Source organism: Malurus melanocephalus, unplaced genomic scaffold, assembly GCF_030028575.1.
Source record: "Malurus melanocephalus ecotype Western Australia unplaced genomic scaffold, MMel_1.1 scaffold_74, whole genome shotgun sequence".
Classification (NCBI taxonomy): Eukaryota; Metazoa; Chordata; class Aves; order Passeriformes; family Maluridae; genus Malurus; species Malurus melanocephalus.
Genome location: NW_026623306.1, coordinates 1,450,453 through 1,468,793, shown reverse-complemented (window position 1 = coordinate 1,468,793; position 18,341 = coordinate 1,450,453). Strand labels below are relative to the sequence as shown.

Here is an 18,341-nt window from a genome sequence, read left to right as displayed (position 1 = left end):
GAAATTGAAACATCTCCTGGATTGTACGTGAAGGAGTCAAAGCTCAGTCAGTGAAAGCCAAAGAATCTGCAAATCTGAGACAGCAGACACTGATCTTCCTGCCCTGGCTGCTGGTACATTTGTGTAATTCCCTAGTTTATGGGTGGGAAATGTGGGTCTTGCTGGCTTTGAGGCAGGGGAGGAGTCTGCAAAAGCCTGCATTTGTTTCATAGTTTGCTCAATGAAAAAGAAATGCTTATGTGTGATGGATGCAGAGGTTGCTGCACAGGCAGTGGTTCTGAGGCCTTGGTGCATGGATTTCCCATGCAGAGCTCAAGAACAAAGTGAGTATGTTTGTAGGGTGGAAGGAGTTGATATGAAAAGGACATTTCATGCTCACTACCRACATTGAATTTTTTATTTTTAGCTTTTGTTATGTAGCAATACTTGAAGAGTGCACAGGAATGATAAGGATGAATTTAGAACTGCTGCAGAAAAATGTTGATAACTTGCTCATATTTGTCAACTTTCCATGGGAACTAGGAGTTGCTATGAGCTTGTGCCAGGATCTTCACAAATAATGTTTTGGATTTGGTGTGTACAAAAAGAACACTGGAGGTCTTACAGCTGATTTAATTACTGAGCAATGTGTTGATTGACCAGTGTATTCCTGTTAGCAGGAAGGAACTGAGGAAGCCATAAAATCACAGTACTATATGTAAGAGATGAATTCATGCCTCTACTGAGGAAGGTCCAGGAAAGATCCTTCTAAGTTTCCCTGGAATCAGACTCCCTGCTCCTCTGGACAGTAGGAATTTACAGAGGGCTGAGCAAACTGCCCCTTAAGTGAAGTGAAGGTGAGTGAGTGAATTCTTCCACTGGCACTTAAGATCAGTCTGCTTTTATTATTTGGAACAAAGTGAGCAGTCTTTATTCTGGGGATCCAGATTTCACTAATTAAATGCTTTGTCCTTGAGCAAATGAAGTGGTACAGTACAGAAACACATCACAACAGCAGCTATAGCAGCTTCACAGAAGTGACAACACAAGTGCAGGAAATGCTGATTCACCTTAACTTTTGCTTTCCTATTAAATATTTTTTTTATCGCACCCACTTTTGAAGACCAGTTTGCAGACACTGAAGARCTTAATGGATTTATTCAAAAACATGAAGTCTGCAGTATCAATCAAGGATTTGGGTAGCCAAGCAGAGCAAGTGAAGATGCTAATTCTAAAATTAGTTGCCTTGGTATGTTTGGGTGGAAGCTTGGGTTGGTATCTAAAGCAGGACTATTGGGGTTTTAATTTCRCATCCACCACTGTTATTGGGCAAGAAAAACCAGATTTGTACATCTTCCAAGGCTTTGGTTTGCCATTATTTCAAGAGTACTGCTCTGCCTTCTCTATGTGCTTTGTAAATTAATGAACACTAGATAATGTTTCTTGAGAGAAGAGAGCTACRTCTCTGTGCGACTGGTATAAAAAGCTAGTTTTGCATGATAAACACGTAGTATTTGGTGGGCTCTCAGTCTATCACTAAGCAACAGACCCATGATTTGCTCAGATGTTGCTTTTTTTGACAACTAGTACCTGTCAGATTTTCAAATATTAGGCAGCATCTTGAACTTTGCATTGCAGGTAGATTTTTGTAGCTGAGCTAAATTAGTTGCCTCCTTGAAGTAAAAAGAGATTAACTGCTCATTTGAGTTCTTGAACTTGTTTTTGGTGTTTTTGTTAAAGTATGAATGCTAAGGCAAACACTGAAACAAAAAAATCCTATTCCAAGGCCTTTTGACCTTTCAGTGCACACATCCCAGCTGAATAAAAGGAGTTATGCAACTTCATGCACTTCCTTGCAACATCCTTGTTGCAGCTATAGTAACTGCTTATGTCAAAAAGTAATATTAGAAAGTATTTAATGTATTTTTAGATTCTGTCTAATGCAMCTTAGCTGACAAAGAAGAGCCAGTGCTGTGAGACCAGCTCTCTACAGACATTGGGAAGTGTGGCRCAAACAACGTTTTGAGAACAGCAGATCTCATTTTGAGGCCATGTGTGAAGCTGGAAATTTCCAAGCAATGCAAATTATTGCTTGACATAGGTAAGTGAAGACTTAAAATTTTGGCATATGTGAGCAGGATATCAGACCTTCGCACACTAAGAGTGATATTTCCTGAAAAGCTTTCACTCATTTCTGGCTTTTCTGCTGCCAGTGAAGCAAGGCTTCCTCTTCCTTTGCTTTCCCAAGCTGATGCCTGAGGTCAGCTGGACCAGCTTGCTCTGAAGATACAGGAGCCTATCTCATTGCCTTTGCCTCAGTATCTGCCAATGAGCTTGAAATTTCTGGGAGATAAAGGATAACCCCCTAACAGGGAAGTTTTTGCAAGCAGGCTGGGGGGGATGGCCATCAGCAAAGCAGCCTCACAGGCTGGACAGACCTGGCCTTTGAGTCCTGCTGCTGCTGCCAGGATCGTACAGAGTTTGGGAAGAGGGAAGGATTGGCCACATTGAAGCCTTGGGAGATGATGTGGTCAGATCCTCTCACTTGCACTTTCTTAACTTGTGAAATAGAGCTTCAGTCCAGTTCACTCTGCCTACACCATGGGCTGATCAGCTGCCCCAGGAGAGCCCATTGTGCCCTCACTGCCCTCTGCCCCAGCCATCCCATGCTCCACAGCTGCCCAGCASCCARACACAGCCTTCCCTGTGAGCCTGTKCTGTGTCTCYTTTTCSGTGAGCACTGRTTTACTGGGGCAAGCTACTCAAGTTGTGATTARTTCTGCAGGTTCTTGTTCACTGAAAATCACTTTTTAAGTTACTGACTGAGATCTTTAATAYGGAATTTCCACTTTTGTGACAAGATCTGATTTCAGATGGTTTCTGACACATGGTGTTGAATTGAAAATAACCCTGGCTTGCTTTCAGCATTGTTATAATCTCCAGGGAGTAATAATGCAACCAAAGTTCCTGCTCTGTTCATATTGAAACCATTGCTGTATGGCTGGAGACTYGGTCTGCTCTGTGATTGAGAGTTGTAATTAGTGACATTTTACATGTTTGTATGTTTCTGAAAAAAAAGCAAATATGGCTAAAAATAATTTTCACTTTGAATAAGAATTTCTTCCCCTATATGTCTAAAGTTTCCCACAGCCTGCTTCCACAGTTTGATTGAAAGACACCAGGTTTTCTCATGATCTCTCCTGCTGGATATTTGGGTAATTTGCTGAGACTTCCTTCTATTCTGACACAAAAGTGATGTCAGTCTTCTGAAAAAACAGAGAATGTGTTATTTTTTAGTCTTTTCTATAATACCTTTCAGCGGCATGATTTCAGTGCTGTTGTAAATTATTAACTTTTGAACACAGGGATATTATTGCCTCTAACTCTTCTCCTGCCCTTTGAGTTGCAGGTTTGCTTTCATTGGCAGTGTGCACTGAGAAATCATGTTGGCCACTTGCAGCCCTGAAATTGTAATAGTTTATCCCATTACATGGTGATTTTTCCAGCTCAGTTCTCCTGAGAACCTTGAAATAGGTTTTCCATAAAAATAGTCCAGACGCTCTTTGTTCTTTCAAAGGCTATAGTCACATTTGAAGGGATAATCTAGCTATTGTTTCTAGTGGTATACATGTTCTATCCTGATGATTTTGTAAATTASAGAGGATTTTTATAGTGCAGTCTGGGTCACTGAGAACCTRGTGAATTCTTTGAACAAGCTTGCTTGTTCTTTGCCTACAAGCAGACACACATCATTAGCATCCTAACTGATGGAAACTCTTCCATGAAAAATGCACAGTCTTCCTTGTTTTAATCTGCACAAGCACTTCATGGGTTTGCAGAAGCTGTAATAAAAGGTTTAAGTGTCTTATACCTCCATTTCCTCAATGGCTCACAGTRGCATCATCAGGAATGTACACCAAGYGTGTTCTCCTTTGTGACTGCAGTTCTGTCATCTTCCTTTCTCTATAGCTGTTGTGGGTATTGCCTGAGAAACAGAGCTGCTCAATTTAACTGATATCACAGTGTGCTGATACTTACAAACTGTTTGGGTCTTCATGTTCCTTATAGTTCATGATGGCCAGTATTTGTTGGGAAAAAAAAAAGGAAAGCAGTAGCTATTCAGAACAAGAATTCACTTACATTGAATAAATATGATGAGCAATTCTTTTTATTAGTTTCTCTGCTGAGACATTAATCTGTGTTAAAATTTGTGTGAGATGTGCCTGTGTTCCATTTCTGCCCTTTTATCTTAATACTTAGATAAGCCAAGATAAGAGAGAGGTGATTAAATACTTGTCCTCAATTACTCCTGCCCTCATAAGTAGCCCCATGAAAAATTGCTGCAGGAGGAATTACATGCATTGGTCTACTTGAACAATAAAAACAAGCTTTTATAGTTGTTCCTACCATAGTTAAGTAATCCTGTTAAAGCAGAAACATTTGCAAGTTTTATACTCGGGATGCCTTTCTGGTTTTATAAAGGCACAATAAAGGACACATTTCAAAGATGCCAAAGAGCATTTTTCTTTCTGTCCCCTACTCTCCCCCTCCTAGAGTGCAGCTTCTTGATGTATGGGCTGTTATTTATTGTGCTCTATTTAATTCTGTATCATAGTCAAAATTGTTTGCAGGAGTTCTGACAGTTTGAAATGGGGTAGCAGGCTTTTTTAGCAAACTCAAAGCATTCATCTGACTGACTGCTGAGGTACAAACATGATCAATATACAGACATCTCTCACTGAGATGTTGAGGAAATAGCTGGTCAGGCCTTCCAAAGTGTCTGACTCACAGCGCCCCACAAAATCTCCATCATGTGATTTAGCAAGRCATAAAGAAGCCTGAGGTAGTTTTTTATAGGCTTAATTACACCCGGTGAAGCAATGTCCTTTTGCTTGAGCAGGGAGTTGCCACACTGCTGTGAAGGCAAACCATTGCCAGGAGAACAGGAAGACTCGAGCAGAGTCATGGAGTTCGTGGAACAAGCAGGAGGAGTGTGTGTACACTTCCATGGGATTTGGTGGTGGGGTTTGTCTGTGACGGTAAGACYGATTGATTCCCCCTTTGCCATCACTGCTGACTCAATAAATGACATGATCAAGATAAGCATGCGTGTCTCCGATTTTTTGGGGGGTTTTTTGGGTCTTTTTCCCCTTCATATGGACAAGTGAAAGAGAAATGAACCATTGGGAAGTGGGCATGCCTGCCTAGAATAATTAGTGGTTTATTTAGTCAGGAGATCTTTACATCCCACCAGTGACACTATTGCTTCTTTCCCTCTAATTTTATGACTTTATAAGAAATCATGAGGGTTTTGAAGGGACATTAAAGATCAGCAGCAGTTTCACTCCTCTTGCCACATTCCAGTGTCTGGATTCTAGACTAGGACCAGTCCATGTCTAACACCACACCTGGCAAAAGGGAATTTTAGATATGTTTCCAAGAATAAGGAGGCCAGCACAGGCTGGTATGTGAAGCATTTGCTAAGCCTGTGCAACTGCAACCAAAGGGATATTTTCCACTATTAGGGGAAATGGCTGGAGCCAATGCCATTCCAGCCACTGCTGGGCTAATGCTTGGACCCCAAGGATTGCCTGTTAAACACTGAACGTGAGCGCTCAGGGGAGAACACAATGTTCCATTAATGTTGCATCATSATATTGTGTAGTGGGCCTTGCTGAATATTAACTCCTTTGTTAGACTGTTTCCTGTAAAAACACTGACTAAAATATGTCCCTTTAACTTAAACTTCCACCAGGATTGTAAAATTAATGACAACTGTGAATAGCAGTAAAGTCCAGTTACAGGGCTCAGGGCTTCTTCCTTACAGAAAGAGCAGTAATATCCCAGCAGGAGGACATGGATAACAGAATCTATCCCACACATATTGCCTTTGAATAATCGCCATCTTGTGAAAGTTGCACTGAGGTGTTTGTCATCCTGGCAAAGCATTTTGTTTACTGGTCATCTTTCCTTTTTGTGGCCTGTAATATTCAATGGCATTTTCACCAASCTCAAATCTTTTCTCAGAGTCCTTAGTAGTATTAGGAGTAGTATTAGCTCCTTAGGAGCACTTTGGACTCGACTTAGAAATCACATTCACCTCTCTCTAGTATTTGAAGTTCTTTACCTATTGCATAAATTACAGGCCTAATGCACTCCCCTTACTCCCACATATAAATTATATTGAAATTCTTTCTTTCTTCCCCAACCCTGAAATTGTTCATCACTTGGACACTGCCATAGTCATGAAACCATGAGCCTGCCACAATTCTTCCGAATTACCTGATTTCTTGCTTTTAGCCTTGTACTTTTATTCAAGCATCCACTTCCATGTTCCCATGCTACATGAAGTTCTGGCTCAGTTTTAGCTTGGGTCCCTTGTTCAGCAGCCAAAAGACAGGATTTTAGTTATGATTTTTAAGATGCTCAGCTTCTTGCAAACTATAGGGGGAGATGTTTGCTCATCAGGTTTTTTTTTCCCAGTGTGAAGCACTTGTTTTCCTTGGAAGAAAAGAAAAATCCAGCTAGCAAACAGTATTTTTCTGTCTGTCCAATGAAAGAACCCCCTCATTACCAAAGGGAGAATGAGGGAGAGGGACTGCTTTAGTTTTGTTTCAGTTTCAAGATGTTTGGCTTCTTTCTGCAGATGGGTGCTCTTCTTATCCCTTGGTGCTTGCAAAAGTGCACTTTCTATCCAGTCTGCTTTACAGTTTTTTTGTTTGTTTGTTTTGATACAATTTATATAAAACTGTTACATAATTTATACAAAATCACTTGTTTAACAAGACAGTCCTATAAAGAGAATAGGGGATTTGGTATAAGATATAACAAATGGGTAAAACAATGCCATCATTTTCTAAGTTTATAGTAACATCATTCCCCTTGCAAAGAATTTTCTCCAATGTAATATATGGCATTTGAGAATCAGTGAAGGTGACTTATTTCTAAAGAAAAAAAAAAATTCTATGCCTTTTCCTGATGACAGTTGCCTGCATTGTAGCAGCCTGGAGGGAAGGTGCCAGTGCTGGAGCCAGGCCCTGTGTGTACCTGCAGAGACCACAGTCACTTCAGGTTCCTGTTTTATAACACTTCAAAATTGTATCCGTTTCAGAAAAGTAGTTTTGACGTCGTCATGTGAATGTGATCTTCAGAGAGTAAATTAAATGGGTTATAACTGTCTTCCCTGGTGAATTTATGGTGTGGGGAATTTCAGGTCAGCTCAGTTGACTGCCTCATTTTTCAAAGCRCTTCACTATGGGTTCTACATTTTCAGTTAAGCTGTTGCTATTTAAAAAGATGACTTCCATGTCATTTGCAAAGCATGTAGAAGCTGGAGGCAATTCAGCATTTTGACACTCTTAATTAACTGATGGCCTGTCATGAAAGTAGGTTGTAATTAAATGATATAGTAATTTTGGCCGTGCTGCTTTCCAAACTATTTTTATATCTCAGCAGAATAATTCAGGTGGTGACATAATGTCAGTATATGTGCTTCTCCTTCCTCAGTGCCTGCTCAGGAGTTGTTACTCATGGTTCGAAATAGCTTTAAGAAAATAAATTCCACCCAGTTCTTGGTGAAAAAAGGAAATAGAAATTTTAAAGATTTCCAGTCACAGACTGTGGCCTGTTATCCTGTTGGGGTCTGTGAAGATGACCTGTAATATGTGACAACCTACATGTCCTATGAAAGAGACTCACATGTTCAGAACCCATCATCCAGATGGGTTAATGAAAAATGATGGGAGAAAACAAAGGTAGTTTTGATGGCCACAGAACCTGASCCTTGGGATATTGCTAATTATTTGAGTAAGATGGTAGTTGGATTTGGGCCCAAAGTACTTTTGACTAATGAAGATTATGCTGTCTTCATCTAGAGGGGCAGGTGTTGAAATGGGAGTGCTTTTACTGCATAAGCAAACAGTTTTAGGGAGGCATTCCAGGATGGACATGTCCCTAACACAGCCTGACAGTGTTACTGTTCAGAAATGAGTGGGATTTGTCAGGAGCCAGTAATACCCACAGCATTTTGAGCCAGGCTCTTTTGATGTCCATTTTCTGATGCACTGCCCTGGGGAAATCTGCCATCTATTCATCTCTTCAATCCTTTAATAACATCCCTTGTGCCAGGAACATCATAAYGCTGAATGCCGTGACTGAGACGTTACTATGAATATGCTGAAGATSCTTGCTTGGTGTGCGATGAAACAATCTTTGGGGAATATGTGAAACAAAAGAGTGTGTAGGATATCCTTTAATTCAATGAAGAATGTGGGTGGAGAAGTAATTGAAATGAACAAGATGCTTTGGATTTTCCTTAATGCCTTGAATACTTCAGGGTGTACTTAAAGCTTTGTGTGTGTGTGAACCGTTTCACTGCTCAAAGAATTGATGAAAGCAGGAGTCCRTGGTTTTTAACCATTCTTTACCTGCCCTCCATCACACCTTTTCCCTGAGATATGAGCACTGTATTCCCTGTGGCAGTTCTGATAGGGAGGAAATAACCATACAAAGAATTTTAGGCCTTTGTGTRGCTGACTGACAGCCACCTGCTGCTGAAAGCTCCTGCAGTGGCTGCCTTCCCTCTCCGTGGCCTCAGCAGTGGCAGCCATTTGTGGCCTTCTTCCTACAGTAGTCACCAGTTGCCTCAGTCAAGTGTGGTTAAATTTGAGCAACATATTCCCAAATTATTTAAGGGCAAAGGAAGATATGCCTGTGATCTGCAGCACAGTTGTGTGTCTTTCTCCTTTGAAAGACAACTTCAAATATTCTGTGCACAAAGGATGATGGTTTTGATCCCCACTGTCATTAAGGAGAAGTAGGGAAGAAAAGACCAAGATGCCAACAGCAGATAAGCCAAGAAAGTGTTGCAAAAGTGATGCCTGCCAGATTATTTCAATAATAAATTCCTTTTTGCTGGAGTTTGACTCAATCACACCTTGAATGATTTAATTACAAAAAAAAACCCACTAACCAGCACTTGGGAGTCATGTATGTCTCTGCATACCAGCTATTCATCTATCTCCAGTGCAACAAAGAAGGGAAATGCTTAAGATAACAATGAGCCAACTACATCTATCGCTTCCTTTCAAGTAAGTTTCAGTTCCTCCCTAAAGAAAAGTCAGCTCTTCCTTTGAACCTAAAAAGACCTAAAGAATAAACTTATATATACATATTATGTCAAACTCTTCACATAAGTATTGAAAGAAAAGAGGTGCTATAGATGAAAGCTTATACTTCTGTTTACTTACATCTTCCAAAAAGATCCCCTCAAACAAAACCAACCAGACTGGCACTGTGTAGCTGCATGGTCATAAACGAGTTGACAACTCTACATTTGGAGTGGAAACGTTGTCTGAAATGTATTTCCTACCTCAAACAGAAACTATTTGCTTCATGGAACACGTGTGCTGTCACTGCTCTTGCTGTCCCTCATCCTCTGCCTTCCTCTGCCTCAGGACTCACTGGACTCCTTCCCTCAGCTTCCTCCCTTCTCCTGCCGAGACCAGCAGCTTTCTCTCTCCTCCCTCCCTCAGGTTCACAGACCTGCGGATCTGGAGGAACTGGTGAAAGAAGATAATGAGAAAAAAAGATACTGTATCATTCCCTCTCAGGACCCCAGTGCTGCACACCGATGTATGTGAGGCACAGAGATGGGATTCATCCCTGTTTTCTGCTGCTCTGGCAGCACAGGCTCCACCAGGAATCACATGTACCAGGTTCTGATCTTCATCTGTTTACTTTGTCTGTGTTCCCACCTTGGACTTCAGTTTATATTGAGGTGCCTTTCACATAACTACAGGACAGCAGAGTTTTTCTAACTCAGTGACATTGCCCCCTCAGCTGTGCCCATAACTCTCAGCTTAGGACTCAGGGATAGGACAGAGGAATTAAAAGCTGAAAATGACACCATATAAAGATGCAGAGAAACTTGTGATTTGAAGATAAACTGAAAACATCTTAAGCTTTGCAGAAGAAGGATMATTAGGAACATAGCAGAAATAAACAGAATTGAGGATTATACAGAGAATAWTTTTTCCTATATGAGGAAAAAGGGTATTAAGTTAAATTGTGCAGTAGAGCATTTACATCTGCTGAAAGAAGATACTTTTTAAGTGCCGCAATTAGTGCGTGGAACTCACTGTGACAACACATCCCAGATTAGAACAGGATTTAAAATTATTAGATGTTTTTCTTTGTAAAATGTGTCTCCAATTGTAAAAGTTACAATTATGAACAGATTTCTTTAATTTGTATACTGAATCTGTGAAAGAAATTTGCAACTTTTTGGTCATAGAATATAGTTATGCTGAAGGAATGAAAGAAAAGACACATCAAAAGATATCACTTCAACAGTCATAATAATGASATATTTAATAATACCTTTGTTGATGTGATTTTTCGGTTTGCAACAGTTTTATTTTGCACTGTATGTAATTAAAATCAAGTTTGAATTGCAGCATTTTGATTTCTCTAAAATTCTTTTTTCTTAGAATTTTCCTTGCATCTGAAGTGTTGACATTCAAAGGAGTGGGTTTCTGTTCACAAAACCAGTCATTCAAAAATCCTCCACAAAACATCCTCTGTGCTACTGTTCACTGGTGGAATTTCCCTCTGCAGTGTCTGGTGGGGTTTGCTCCCAGCCAACATATTGAATAAGCCTYGCCTCTACGAGTGAATGCACCAAGCATGTTCACTGAAGCCCACACAAATGCCTGAGATGTTATTTATGAGCTTCTAAGCTCCCTTGTAGGGCCATATCTGGTCTAGGTTGGAGASTCTCAGTTTAGAAATCACCTTTTCATCACCATTGTGCTTCCTATTGGCTGTGAAGTGTAGAAATACTGGTGGTACTATGGAAAAGGGTGTAGGGCTGTCAACAACACAGAAACTTCCTTACAGAAGTTGTGAGACAGTTCTTTATCGAGTAGTGCTGGTCCCTCCCTTCTCACCAATATATCATACTTAAGGCAGGTTTTTTTAGACCAAGCTGGCATRAATTATGACTTTTATCTAAACAATGAACATCTCAATTCTCCTACCATCCGCCAGCCTCTGGCACCGCTCCAACATTATTCCTGGAGTACTATCAGCCTTAAGAGAGTTTATATGACTGAGGAAATTAAACAATAGCAGGGCTAGCCTGCTAATTTACATKGGATAAGTTGTAAAATCAGGACTTCGACAACTCTCGTCAAAACTCTGAAACGCATTTTTTGAGTGATATTGAGCAGATTGCTTAATCCTCACAGGGCGACTATCAGGTTTCAATTTTTTTGTAAAATACTTTCAGATCTTCAAATGGAAAATATGTATCTGTCAGCATTTTAGGAAGACAAAGTTCTGTCTGGAGATGGAGTTAATATTTCAAACTYCTGTCCATTTTTGAACCTCCAAGTTCTTTTGTTTCAGTGAACCAGAAAGCACATATTTAGATGATGATTTCTTATCTTCCAAATTATGGCTTTTCATGCAATCATCACAATAATATTTCCCATCTCAAAGTGAGACTCTCAGAGTGGTTTCACAGACCTTCCTCAGGACTCATAGAATACTTACTCTTGCTGTAGATATAACTACATCTACTGCACACATGGAGAGGGGATCAGAGGGGTTAAATGTCACTCAGCAAGGCAGCAAAGAGTTAAATAAGAACATGTTTCTCCTAATTCCAGACCCTGGCAGGTTTTGTGTTACCGAGCACAGACACATTCATTTGGTACAGCTTCACAAATACATGAACCCCATGAGTATTCACTAAAGCCACTTCCAGCTTCTGGTCAGAACAGAAATGTAATCAAAAAGGTACTTAAGCATTTCCAGGGCTTCTAARTATGGATGAATAACAAAATAAACAATAAGAATTAAATGATCCAGTTGTTTATTGGAACTACTAAATCCTGTAATTTGACKTCTTGCTTACAGAGGCTTTCAAATCACCTGAGTCTCACATCTCACTCTCAAATACCGACTCCAAAAACCAACACCTGCAAAGCTGTCCTGTGAGTATGTACCTTAATTYGGGCAGAGAAATTTCTAAGAACCTTTAATAATTGGATCATGGCAGAATACCAGAACTACAGCCTTTGTTTGCACATGGATTTGTGCCTTCACTGTCTGATCTTTTCCTTGCACTAACCTCAGCCCTGCCATGACCACAATGACCCTCAATGGCTTCAGCTCCCTCCACAGTGCCTGCAAGGCCAGGGCACTGATTGACAACTGGCTGTCACCACATCGAGGATGGACCAGCAGAGCTGGACTTGCTTTGGATCAGCCCCTCCATGTCCGGCTGAGGATTGACACAAAAATTGTAAGCATTAAATTTCCTTTGAGACTTAACACTTTTTCAGGTGTGGCAGAAATTGGCCAAGAGATCCTAAAGATAAAGGAAAGAGGGAAGGGGAAAGACRATTTAATTGAGCAAGTGTTATTTCTTATGAAGATTGGGGTAATAAGCTACAATGGGTGCCAGAGGGAGAAAAAGAAAAAAAATCAAGATGTGATTGAAGTCCAAAGCCCTTGCTCAAGCTCCCACAGAAGTCTAAAACAGATACAGACACAGATTTCTTAGAGCCTCTAGGCCAGTGTCTGGAGTATGGGCAGAAAGCCAGCATAGACAGTAAAGAAGTTATGCYCCCTTTGAAATGCATAAACTACTGAGTTTACTGTTGAAAAAGATTACATGCAATCCCTTTTTTTTTTTTTTTTCCTCCTAAGAATGCATGGCGTATTTAAAATTTAAACTGGTCAAAATAAGAATAGGTATTCAGCCGGGAATGACTCTAAACTGACTCACACAATGGGATGGTGACCTAGCAGGCTTTTTTTCCTTCCAAGAGATTAAGTCCTATCTGGTGGAAAATGCATCATAGATTAATTAAGTGCCCATGTATTAGTGGCTTTATCGTATGACTCACTAATACTGAGTTAACCTTAATATAGGATTCTGAGAATCTTAAGCCAAGGATTTTATTGATTCACATTGTTCTGATGCAGGTAGTACTTGAATTTAATGGATGAAGTCTGCACAGAATTTAGAAAAAATAAAAGATTCAAGGCTGATGAGGTAATCAAAACGTATTAAAACAGACACCACCGGAGCTGGGCCAGTCCCTCAGCCACTAGAGGGCAAAGCCACAGCGTCGCAATCCGCAGCGCCGTCTGCTCGCCTCTTTCCAAGGGTGTTATCAGCGAGGGCGTTTATTTTACAACAAAAACTAGTTAAATGATCACTAAGCCCTTCACTAGGAATGGCATTAGTAATGAATACTTGGAGTATTGTTTCTGTCAGAGTGTGGTATGCAGGCAGTTACTAGCAACAGTGCGGAAAAAAAGCCAGCATTTTCTTCCATGGACTGTGAATAAAAGCTCCAGTCACCCAAGAGGTTGGACTTTTAGGCTCACAACACAGCCCTTTCCTACTTGAGATCTTGCAAATCAGTGGAAGGCTGAGCACTTGTATGAAGAACTTTGTTAGGAAAGCAATGAAMGTTTTGCTGCAAAGTTTCCTGATTTTTTGATGGCACCAGATCAGACCAAGAGACTCCTGAATGTTTCAATCAATGACAGATTCTGGAGAGATCCAGAGCCTTATGTACAATCTCCTACCCAAGTCAGCCTTTGACCTTCTAATATTAAGGGTTCTTGCCCTCTCTTGTGCAATGTCTATTATCAAGTATCTGTTCTCTGCTCACACCAAATTTCCCACTGCACTTTTCCAAGATCAGGCRTGGGTCAGTTTGGTGTGGACCTGAGAGACTGCTTGGCACAAGATGAGTGTGCTGTCTGTGACAGTGGCCAGAAGCAGATGCCAGAGGAAGAGTTTAGTAGCAGGATAATCACATAGTCACACTAGTCAGGAGTAACCTCCCAGCTTCCAGCAATGCATGCCTCAGGCTTCCTGAGTGAGAAAAGTTATCTTGGTGTGCAATATGCTTCAAAGGCTTTGCCTTCTGTGAACAGTCCACCCATCCCTTCAGCCACTGTAAACATTGCCATCCCCACGGCTGCTCCCATCATGTGCTGAGCAGCACATGAGCTGTGTCAGATGATGCTGAAAGGAATGACAGGTTGTTACTTCTTAGTTCCCAAGGAAAKAAATTTCTGCGTAGACAAGCAGGCAGAATCCACAGCTACAGACACAGAGTTCTGTCTCCTGGGGACCTGACTCACAGGACTGAACTTCTGCTTCTGTAAAATTAAGTTTTTATGACCTCCTGATTTTGACGTTCCCAGTGCTGGGAAAYCCAGCTTGTCCTGCCCTAAACTGTCTTGGTGATTAATTGCCTTTCCTGATAGAGGACCTCACAGGAAGATGAATAYATCTGCATGCACTCACTGAATCTTGGAAGTCCTTAAAACCTGTGACTGAGTAACCCCTTAACCTCCTTTTTTGACACTGAAATAGATTGAACATTTTCACTTTGAAATCATTCTTACTGACCTTCTCTGAACCATCTCTTTATCAATTTCTATTAAGGAACTGAGGAATTTAGGTATCAGGCTTCAGGAGCAGTGGGACTRGTACCAGAAAAATAAATACAGACATCTTTCTATATTCTCCTGTTTTTAAACTCAAGGATTTCATTATCCTCTTGGCTACAGCACCACAACACCTGCTTATTTCCTTCTGATTATATGTGATGATTCTCAAGGTTTTTGAGCATTAACTTGTAAGAGCACAAATTTTCTCATCCTATAATCACTTTCTCTACTCCTTGGTGCATGTTTTTACATTTGGCTGTACAGAAATGCTCRTTACTTGTTATCAAGCTGTCTCAGCTGCTGTGCAGCATGACTTTTTACTTATGAATCCYTATTGCTTACATCACTGGCAAACTCTTGAAGTGATGATTTTATGTTCTTCTTAGAACCATTAATATCAATACAATGCCACGTAGAACTAATTGCCATAGGACGCAGAAACCCATGCTTTGATGATGACTTTTTATTTCCCCACTTTGTAACTGTCAGTTAGTTAGAGTTTCAACAGTTTAATGTGTTCTGTGATGAGTCTGTATCATTTTAGCTTCTTAATTAAAATGCTGTAAGCTACCAGAACAAATATTTTGCAGACCTACTTACCTTCATCAACCAAACTTGTAATGCCATTAAAAAATCAAATTATTTTGGCAAGATTTATTTTCCACATTAATTTGCATTTATTGTGTTTCCATCCTTTAATTCTTTTTTAATCAAGTAATGTAGATAATGTCCCATTTTATTACCCACAATTCTTGTCAGTCTGGCAGGTTGTAATTACCTTGGTCACCTTGTTTACCCTTTTAAAAAATTGGTACAATATTTCATCCAGTCCTCTGGAACTTTAAAAGTGTTCCAAGATTTATTGAAAATCAACATTAATGGTCTAAAGATACTGTGTGCCAGTGCTTTTAAAACTTTTGGATGCAAGTTACATGGATCTGCTGATAGCCAACTTCATTAGCTTCTGTTTAACATCCTCCTCACTGCTTCTTGGAATGAAATGTATTTCATCATCATCATCATCATCATATGATATTTGTGTATCATCTGGCTCTTCCCCCAAAACAGACCAGAAATAGTGAGTTCTTCTGCCTTTCCTACATTGTTATTAACCATTCTATTTCTACTTAGGGGAACAGAGTGAAGCCATTATGAAGCTTCCTTTCCCCCCAGGTTTCTGCAGGTTTCACCGCGTAGTTAAAAAAATCCTCTTATTTGTCATTAACTCTATTGTTCAAAGATTACTCTTGCATCAGTTTGAATCCCTGGAATCCCCTGGAACTCCTAGCTTCCAGAGTACATACATTGTGACACACGTGTGTATTGACCATGTAACTCTCTGCTGCTCCTTTCAGTCAGAGCACCTCAGAGCTTCCCCTCACCTTTYTAACTGTGGTCCTCTCACTCACTTTCCCATTCCCTACCCTCTTCTCCATGGTCTCCTTTATTCCTTTTTCTTGGTAGCTTCTCATAAAGAGCTGGGGGAAAGATTGCAAAATACTTGGGAAAAGAGGTGGCAAACTCAATACCAAATATCCATGCTGTCATGTGGGATAYTATTAAGCACCATTTCTTATGATGATATTGTAGAGGCTCACRGATATGGAAGAACTGTAGAAACTTTTTGGAGAATTTGTAACTCGGACACTTGTGCCAAGTGAAAAGTCATYGCCCATGTCTTACAGCCTTGCTGTGGCTTGGGATCAAATTATTGGTTTGGTTTGCATGTAGGGTTTCTCATTATCAATATTGAAATGTTTCTTCTAGCAAAGGGAGCACATTGAGGACACAGGATGGGCGATCTCCCTGCTCTGAGCTCAGGTGTCTGGCACCACAACTGCCTGGAGCAGCACTCTGGGGTTTGTGGAGTTTGCTGCTCCTCTAGATATACCTTCATTAGGAACAAGTCATGTGGCATCCAAGGTACCCAAAAGGGATGCRGAATGAGATCATGTCCCTTTACCATAACTCACAGAGATGTTTCCCATTGCTCCTAACTCCTGTTTAGCATGCTTTCATGTGACAGCCTTCTTGCAAAACAGCCAGTTATGACATCCTTCAGGAAAAACCTCTCCGTGTTCAGTGAGAACACATCCCAATGAATGGCTGTATCCAGAGGGATTAAAGTAGAACAAAATTATGGTAGTGATATGCCTCTGTGAGACAATCATAGATAGCAAAGCTATGAACTTGCATGCATTTGGCCAGAGGTTATGCAGTGTTATGTTGCTCACTCTTGAATTTATTTTTGTTTGTCGGGCATATTGTTTATCAGTCTGAGGTGTTTCATGAAAATACTTTTGAGGGCAGTAATTGTATAGTGGACCAATCTGAACCCCTCATCTTGTGCTTCACAAGCACGACAACACTAATTGCTAATGAGATAGCAAGTTTGGGTTAACCAGGAATGTTTTGTGGGAGAAAATAAATTCCATCTCCATTAACATGCTACTCCCAGTTATGATGGATGAGCATTTTTTATCTCCTCAGCTATTTGCTCATGGATTGATGATTCAGTTGATTGGGAGCATCTCGTATTTTCTGCTTGAAAAGCACATAGTTCCACCAGAATCAATGAATAAACATTAAGTACTTCCCTTTCATTTCAAGCGGGATGGGCTGATGCTCTTGGAGCAAGGAGGCCTAGATTTTATCACCGGGGCTCATTACACTGCATTCACTGACAGATGTGGGAAGTTAATGGAGAAGCCCAGCCTGCTGGAAAGTGATAGCCTGCAAGTGTGAAGGCCTGGGAAGAGGGAATGGCCGTGCAGCTGCATTAGCAGCCACCACACTCACCTTTCCCTCCTTCMTGGGCTGACATGGCACTCTGCTGTGGTCATGGGCCTGCACAAAGGTGAGGGGACAGCGACTCCATCCAACCCCTGGCACCAGGCGAGCCCTTCCTGAGGGGGGGACCGGGGTGAGGGGTTCCTGAGACGAGGGATGAGGCGTTTCTGAAGCAGACAAGGGGTTCCTGAGGCAAGGGGTTGCTGGGATGAGGAGTGAGGGGTTCGTGAGGCGCTGATCGCTCGCTCGCTCGCTCGGGTGAGGCTGCAGGCGGCGGGAGGGAGCGCTGTGCCGGTTCGCAGCCCGGCACCGGCCGCCCCCCGCACCCTCACGCCCGCCGGACCGCGGCACACGCGGGAAGTGACATTTCCTGGAGTTCCCGAGCGCCTGCAGCCAGGCGGAGTGTCCCGCTCCCGGCATGGTCGGCCGCCTCCTCTTGGAGAGAGAACGGGTGAGACTCGGGGCGCACAGCCACTGTTTGGCGGATCCTGTCAGCTCGCCATCGCTGCTCCTGTAAGGGACGAGCGCGCTGTTTGTTGTTGTTTAGTGTAGGGGTTTGTTTTGTTGGTTTTTTTTTTTTTTTTCCTCTAATTTCTGGAAGCCTCTTCGCTGATAATTGACCGTGTCTGTGCCTCGCACCTCTCAAGGCGGCCGAGAGTGTCTCACAGGACGGGGTGTCCCTCTCCAATTGTGGAGGCACTTAACACGAAATGGCGAAATAACACATGGACGGCTCCAGCCGCCAGCCCTTCTGACCAGGTTTTGCGTAGCGGTCACACTACACACCCGCTGCAGCCGGTGCCCGGGGGCGCGGCCCTCGGCCGCGGGGCACCGGCATCGCCCGGTGGCGGCGGTGGGTGCCCGGTGCCGCCCCCCGCCTCTGTGTGTGTGTGGCTCTGGGGCCCGCGGGCTCGGCGGGTCCCGGCGGGGACAGAGCGGGCGGCTGCTCCCGCTGTCCGCCCGGCGCGGGGCTGTCGGTGCGGGGCTGTCGGTGCGGATCCCGGTTCCCGGTGCGGGGGTGCCGGCGCGGACGCGCGGGGCGGGGGCGCGGCAGCTCAGGGCGCTCCCGGCCCGGAGCGGGGACAGCC

General features: G+C 42.2%; 1 protein-coding gene across 1 annotated transcript in view; it reads left to right on the top strand.

The window, feature by feature from the left end:
* The first annotated feature begins 17,210 nt into the window (after positions 1–17,210).
* The window catches only part of ZFYVE9 (zinc finger FYVE-type containing 9), a 55,296-nt gene continuing 54,165 nt past the window's right edge, over positions 17,211–18,341 (top strand). The window contains exon 1 of the mRNA XM_057367035.1: positions 17,211–17,320. The gene's annotated coding sequence lies outside the window, so the exon portion shown is untranslated. The remainder of the gene's footprint in view (positions 17,321–18,341) is intronic.